The sequence below is a fragment of the Physeter macrocephalus genome, chromosome 8 (assembly GCF_002837175.3).
Source record: "Physeter macrocephalus isolate SW-GA chromosome 8, ASM283717v5, whole genome shotgun sequence".
NCBI classification, from domain to species: Eukaryota; Metazoa; Chordata; class Mammalia; order Artiodactyla; family Physeteridae; genus Physeter; species Physeter macrocephalus.
In genome coordinates this window covers 79386665-79394551 of record NC_041221.1, presented here as the reverse complement: position 1 = coordinate 79394551, position 7887 = coordinate 79386665, and the positions used below count along the sequence as shown (strand labels likewise).

General features: G+C 40.6%; 1 protein-coding gene across 5 annotated transcripts in view; it reads right to left on the bottom strand.

Annotated features, from left to right (window-relative positions):
* The window catches only part of SCAMP1 (secretory carrier membrane protein 1), a 113043-nt gene that overhangs the window by 68573 nt on the left and 36583 nt on the right, over positions 1 to 7887 (bottom strand). The window lies entirely within an intron of this gene.

The window sequence follows — 7887 nt, the reverse complement described above, 5'->3', positions numbered from 1 at the left end:
CAACGGGAGAGGCCACGACAGTGAGAGGCCCGCGTACGGCAAAAAAAAAAAAAAAAAAAAAAAAGTAGGTAGATATCTACAAATTCATCAACGGGGAATTGGTTAAATTACTATATATACATACAATGCAGTCATCAAAAGGAATTAGTTAGTTCTACAGGAGAATGCCCTTTTAAATACTAAATGAAATAAAGCCAACTACAGAACAGCACGCATATGACCAAATTTTTTTCTTTTATGAACACACATTTGTATATGTCCAGAAAAATATCTGGGATGTCTTAGCAAACTACCAAAGGGATTTGCACCTTTTGCTTTATACACTTCTCTGTTAATTGCCTTCTCTCCCCATTATACTACTATTTTTCAGTTAGAAAATAATTGTAAGCATTCTTTAAAATGGCCATAAGAAAAAGGGGACAAGAAAAGAAAGGAAAAGAAAAGAAAAAAAAAAAGAGAGAAAACATACAAGCAAGCAGCTGCAAAGGGAAGTTCAAAGATCAGAAGAACTATTAAAGTCAGAAGACACCACCAATGCAGCTTGATTTTATTCTGACACAGCAAACAGCAGCCCTGAAAAGGAAGCCAGATACAACCAAAGATATAAATGGAGTACAGCTGATTCTAAAATTCATATGGAAATGCCAAGAGCTAAGAATAGGTCAAACAATTCTGAAGAAGAGTAAGGTAGGCAAACCTATAATATCAAGACTTAATATAGTAATAAACAGTGTGGTACAGATGCCAAAGATAAGAAATATACCAGTAAACAGTAGGGAGACCGAAACAAACCCCCAAAAACTTGATACCCAACAGAGGTCACACCACAAAACAGTGGAGAAATAATGTATTAGTCAATAAATGGTTCTGAGATAACTGATTAACCAGATGGAACAATAAAACTAGATTTCCTACTTGACATTACATACAAAAATAAATTCCAGGTGGATGAATGACTTAAAAGTGAAAAAGCAAACTTTAAACACTTTTAGGAAAAAAATATACATGAATATTTTCATGAACTCAGGATACATAAGAGCTTCTCAAATATAAGCTATAGAAATCTTTGTGTATCCTATCTATGATGTAGCCCAAGTACCTAAAACAATGCCTGGAACACAGTAAATGATCAATAAGTATTTGTAAAATTAAGGTTAGCAAGCACATAAACCATAAAGTTAAGATTGTTATTAAATTTCAGTATAGTTGAATTTGTCAAAGTGAAAAGTCAAATCACAGACTAGGAAAAATTGGTTATAATAGATTTAACAAAAAGTATTGCTACTCAGAATACAGGAAGAACTGTTATAAATCCATAAAAATACAAACTACTGATAGGATAATGGGGAAAATATATGAACAGGCAAAACAAAGAAGAGAAAACAGGAATGGCCAATAAACATATGAACTAATGGTTCAACCTCACTAGTAATCAAGAAATATAAAAAAACAGTGACATATCACTCATCACTGTATATACACAATGATGATGTATATAAAAATTAAAGCATATGATCAAGATAGTTTTTCAAATCAGTGGGAAAAGAAAAGATATCAATAAATGGTGCTGGGACAATTATTTAAATGTTTGGGAGAAAAAAAAATCAGATCCCATATCTTAACAGAATAAATTCCAAATGGATGAAAGTTCAATGCAAAAAGAAAAAAACAAGGAAACTATAAAGATATTAGAAATAATACAGTACACATGGAATATAGATGACTGGACTTCCCTGGTGGGGCAGTGGTTAAGAATCCACCTGCCAATGCAGGGGACACGGGTTGAGCCCTGGTCCAGGAAGATCCCACATGCTGTGGAGCAACTAAGCCAGTGTGCCACAACTACTGAGCTTGTGCTCTAAAGCCTGTGAGCCACAACTACTGAGCCCGCATGCCACAACTACTGAAGCCTGCACGCCTAGAGCCCGTGCTCCGCAACAAGAGAAGCCACCTCAATGAGAAGCCTGCGCACTGCAACGAAGAGTAGCCCCTGCTCACCGCAACTAGAAGAAAGCCCACGCACAGCAACGAAGACCCAAAGCAGCCAAAAATAAATTTAAAAATTTATAAAAACAAAAAATATATTCAAAATGTCAACCTCACCAGTAATCAAAGAAATGCAACTTTCACCTAATTTATTTTTTAAATGATTATTACCATAAGACTACTACCACATTTTGGGAAAGATGTGGTAAAATGGGCATTTCTCACACACTGATAATGGGAATATAAACTAGTTCATATAATAATCCTGGAGCACAATTTGACATCATGTTTAAGAGTCATTTAAGTATTTATACCCTATGACCCATAAATAGCTACTCTTTTCTTTTTTTATAAATATATATATATTTTTTTTTTGGCCGCACTGGGTCTTCATTGCTGCGTGTGGGCTTTCTCTAGTTGCAGCAAGTGGGGGCTACTCTTCGTTGCAGTGCACGGGCTTCTCATTGCATTGGCTTCTCTTGTTGTGGAGCACAGGCTCTAGACACGCGGGCTTCAGTAGTTGTGGCACACGGCACAGGCTCAGTAGTTGTGGCTCGCGGGCTCTAGAGAGCAGGCTCAGTAGTTGTGGCGCACGGGCTTAGTTGCTCCGCAGCATGTGGGATCTTCCCAGACCAGGGATCGAACCCATGTCCCCTGCATTGGCAGGCGGATTCTTAACCATTGCGCCACCAGGGAAGCCCCATAAATAGCTACTCTTAAAAAATATACAGAAATAATCCAAGGTATGCACAAATGTGTGTATGCCAAAATACTCCCTACAGCATTATTTGTAAAAGCAAAAAAAAGTTAGAAATACCCCCAAATGTCCAACAGTAGATAAAATATAGACAAATTGATAAATTATGATCCACCCATAGGAGAATATATTATGCACCTATTTAAAAGTTTTGAAAGAATATGAAATGGGGAAAGCTTGTATCAGTTATAAGTTATGGGACTTCCCTGGTGGTCCGGTGATTAAGAATCCGCCTTCCAATGCAGGGGACGTGGGTTCAATCCCTGGTCGGGGAACTAAGATCCCACATGCCATGGGGCAACTAAGCCCGCGTGCCACAACTACTGAGCATGCGAGCCACACCTAGAGAGCCCACATGCCACAACTACAGAGCCCATGCACTCTGGAGCCTGCGCACCACAACTAGAGAGCCTGCGTGCCGCAACTACTGAGCACAACTACTGAGCCCGTGTGCCACAACTAGAGAGAAGCTGCGCACCACAACAAAAGATCCCACATGCCACAACCAAGACCCCATGCAGCCAAAAATAAAATAAATACATTAAAAAATTATAAGTTATAGGGGCTTCCCTGGTGGCGCAGTGGTTGCGCGTCCGCCTGCCGATGCAGGGGAACTGGGTTCGCGCCCCGGTCTGGGAGGATCCCACATGCCGCGGAGCGGCTGGGCCCGTGAGCCATGGCCGCAAGTTATAAAACAAAACTGTATATACAGTATAATCCCAATTTTTTATTTTAAAATGTATCAATATGTTAACAGTGATTGTTGCTGAATAGTGGGATGTAAAGCTTTTGCTTGTATTTTTATCTCCACTATAATTTTTGTCACCAAAAGAACTGTAAATTCTCTATTCCAATTGCCTGTTCTCCCACTCCAATACTTCATATTAATAGGCAGAAAAACTGAAGCTGATCAATCCTAACTATTCTCCAACTAGAAAATCATGGCCCTAAAGTATCACTCTCTTGGTTTAAATAAGTAGCAACAACAAAACAATGACCGAATAAAACACCCGGCAAAGTTAGTTTGGCAGCACACTTCAGGAAAAGCACACAGAAATTACTCAAGAATTCACCCAGTTGAAACCATACTATAAATTCTTTACTGCTTTAAGTAACAAATGAAGTATTAAGTATAAAGAATTACCAGATAAGAATGAAGGCTAGTTTAGAGCTAGTATTGGATATATTCAATAGGGAAGGAGAAAATCAGTGGGAAAAGAAAAGATATCAATAAATGGTGCAGGGACAATTATTTAAATGTTTGACTCTGGATATGGAAGGAGAAAAAAAGAAAAAAGAAATCTTCCCTGAGAACTCCTAATCATAAACCTACCACCTTGCAGACTTGGGGCCAGGTTTCACACTACCAATACAGATAAAATATTCCAAATTGAAATTTTCATTTTCAGATATCCCAGGTTGGTAGTGACCTCAAGTACCTGGCAAAAGTAGAAGAACACACTTTAAAACCAGGCTTCAGGGCTTCCCTGGTGGCGCAGTGGTTAAGAATCCACCTGCCAATGCAGGGGACACGGGTTCGAGCCCTGGTCCGGGAAGATCCCACATGCCGCGGAGCAGCTAAGCCTGTGCACCACAACCGCTGAGCCTACGCTCTAGAGCCTGCGAGCCACAGCTACTGAGCCCACATGCCATAACTACTAAAGCTCGTGCACCTAGAGCCCGTGTTCCGCAACAAGAGAAGCCACCGCAATGAGAAGCCCACGCACCGCAACGAAGAGTAGCCCCCCGCTCGCCACAACTAGAGAAAGCCTCTGCGCAGCAACGAAGACCCAACACAGCCAAAAATAATAAATAAAAATTAAAAAACAAAAAAAACCCAGGCTTCAAAGAATTTTCATACCTCAAGTTCCAAGTAACATTGGCTCATGACTTAAACACAGAAGGAAGCAAGCCACCATGAGCAAGGATCCACAGACATACAAACTACAAAGTCAGATCAGAGATACTGGAATTATCAGATGCAAAATATAAAATAGAAATGCTTAATAAAGAAATAAAAGAAGGTAATAAAAGCATGACTAAGCAACAAGAGACTATAAGAATTGACCAAATATCTTTTAAAATGATACAAATGCCACTTACAGAAATGAAAACTATAATAATTAGAATTATAAATTTAATAGACAAGTGTGAAACAGCAGACTACACAAAGATGAAGAGATAATTAGGGAAACAGAAATGAGTCTAAAGAAACCACACAGGTTGTAGAGAACGTACCTGAGGACACGGGCGGGGGGGGCGGGGAGGGGAGGCTGGGAAGAAGTGAGAGAGTAGCAGTGACATATATACACTACCATGTGTAAAACAGATAGCTAGAGGGAAGCTGCTGCATAGCACAGTGCTTTGTGACCCCCTAGAGAGGTGAGATGGGGAGAGAAGGAGGGAGGTTCAGGAAGGAGGGGATATATGTATACATGTGGCTGATTCACTCCGTTGTACAGCAGAGACTAGCGCGACATTGTGGGGCAGTTATAATCCAATAAAGATGTTAAAAAAAAAAGAGAAGAAAAAGAAACTGCACAGAATGTAGCAGAAAGATGAAAAAAAGGAAAATACAAGAGCTTAAGAGAAATGAGAATAGAATGAAAAGGTACAATTGAGAGTTCCACAGGAAGCAAACAGAGAGAATGAGGGACAGTCAGTGTTCAAAGGGAACGTGAGGACACTAATTCTCAGACTCCAAACTCCAAACCCCAAACCAGATGTTTTAAAAGTTAACACCTAGACACACCACAGTGAAAGAGCAAATCCTAAGTGTAAGAGATCTTAAAACCATCAAGAGAAAGGGGGTGTGACCAAGATGGGAGAGTAGGAAGACCTTCAGCTCACCTCCTCCTATAAGCTTCACCAAAATTACAACTATTTACAGAGCAGCTATTGATGAAACAACCTGAAGACCAGCAAAGAAGATCTTCTGCAACTAAAGATATAAAGAAGGAGGCACAGCAAGACATTAAGCAGGGACAGAGTTGCAGTATAGTCAAGACCCACATCCCTGTGCAGGCAACCCACAAACGGGAGGATAATCACAATGCAGAGGTTCTCCCCAAGGAGTGAGGTGTCCAAGCCCCACCTCAGGCTCCTCACCCTGGGAGTCCTGCACTGGGAGGACGAGCCCCCCAGAACATTTGGCTGTGAAGGCCAATAGGGCTTGCTTTCAGGAGAGGCAGAGCACTGTAGGAAACGGAGACCCCTCTCTCAAAGGGCTCACACGAAATGTCACCTGCTCTGAGACCCAGGGCAAAAGCAGTAACTGAAAGGAGCCTGGGTCGACCCACTTACTTCTTGAAGAGCCTCCCAAAGAGGGAGGAGGCAGCTGGGTCTCACTCTGGGGACATATCAATAGACGCTGGTGGCAGCCGTTTTGGGGAGCTCATTCTGTCACCAGGACACTGGTGCTGGCAAGCACCATTCTGGCATCTTCTCTCTAGCTTATTAGTGCCAGGACCTGGCCCTGCCCACCAGTAGGCCAGCTGCCATGGGACACAGCCCAGACCACCAGAAGGCCCAGAACCATCAACAGACGAATGGATAGAGAAGATGCAGTACATATATAGAATCGAGTATTTCTCAGCCATAAAAAAGAATGAAATCTAACCATTTGTGACATGGATGGACCTAGAGGCTGGCATGCTAAGTGAAATAAGTCAGACAGAGGAAGACAAATACAGTATGAGTTCATTTATATATGGAATCTAGAGAACAAAACAAATGAACAAACATAATAAAATAGAAACAGACTCATGAATACAGGGAACAAACAGGAAGTTGCCAGAGGGGAGGTGGGAGGGGGGGAAACAGAAAAAGGTCAGGGAGATTAAGAGGTCCAAACTTCCAGCTACAAAATATATGAGTCAGGGTATGTAATGTACAGTGTGGGGAATATAATCAATAACTATGAATATCTTTACGTGGTGACAGATGGTAACTAGACTTATTGTGGTGATCATTTAATACTGAATCACTATGTTGCATAACAGGAACTAAAATAGTGTTGCAGGTCAATTATACTTCAAAAACAAACACACAGAAAAAGAGATCAGGTTTGTGGTTACCAGAGGCAGGGGGTGGGGGATGGGGAATTGGATCAAAGTAGTCGAAGGGTACAAACTCCCAGTTGTAAGATAAATAAGCACTAGGGCTGTTATGCACAACATGATGAATATAATTAACACTGCTGTATGCTATATATGAAAGTTGTTGAGAGTAAATCCTCAGAGCTCTCATCACAAGGAAAAAATTTTTTCTATTTCTTTCATTTTGTATCTATATGAGATGAATATTCACTAAACCTGATGTGCTAATCAATGCATGATGTAAGTCAATTTTTTTTTTGGGGGGGGGGCCACACCGCATGCGGGATCTTAGTTCCCTGACCAGAGATTGAACCTGTGCCCCCTACAATGGGAGTGCAGTGTCCTAACCACTGGACCACCAGGGAATTCCCGTAAGTCAAATTATGCTGCACACCTTAAATTTATACAGTGGCGTATGTCAATTATATCTCAATAAAACTGGAAGAAAAAAGAAGGAAAAAAAAAAGAAAGACAATACCTATACAAAGGAATGCCAGTAAGACTGAGAGCTATTTTCTCTACAGCAACAATGGGATCCCAAGTAGAATGTGCCAAACTGATGAAAGAAAGTAACTGTCAATGCCGACCTCTAAATCCAGTGAAATTAGCTTTTGAGAACTAAGGTGAAATAATAAATATTTATAAATATTAAAAGAGTTACTACCAACAGACCCTCACTAAAGGAACTTCTGCTTTAGGAACAGGAAAACTAGTACCAGAAGAAATATTTCAGATGTAAGAAGTGGTATCTTTCTGCCTCATTGGACACTCCTGAGTATATCATCTTCATTTTACACTCATCAAAACTGCAGATACAGAAGGAAAGTCAACCTATCTGTAGAAAAAAAGAGTGCTCTAGTGCACCTAGATGTACTAGAGTAAGATAGGCTCTTCTCCTGACAATCCTGAAACTGTGTCTGTCACTGCTATGGCAGCCCCTGGGAAAAACTTAAAGTATTGAGAAAAGTACAGAAGGTGCAAAGATGGAGACAGAGAAAAAACTTTAGAGAAGCCAGGAGAATAGGAGAGTGACCTCGGGGGCAGAGC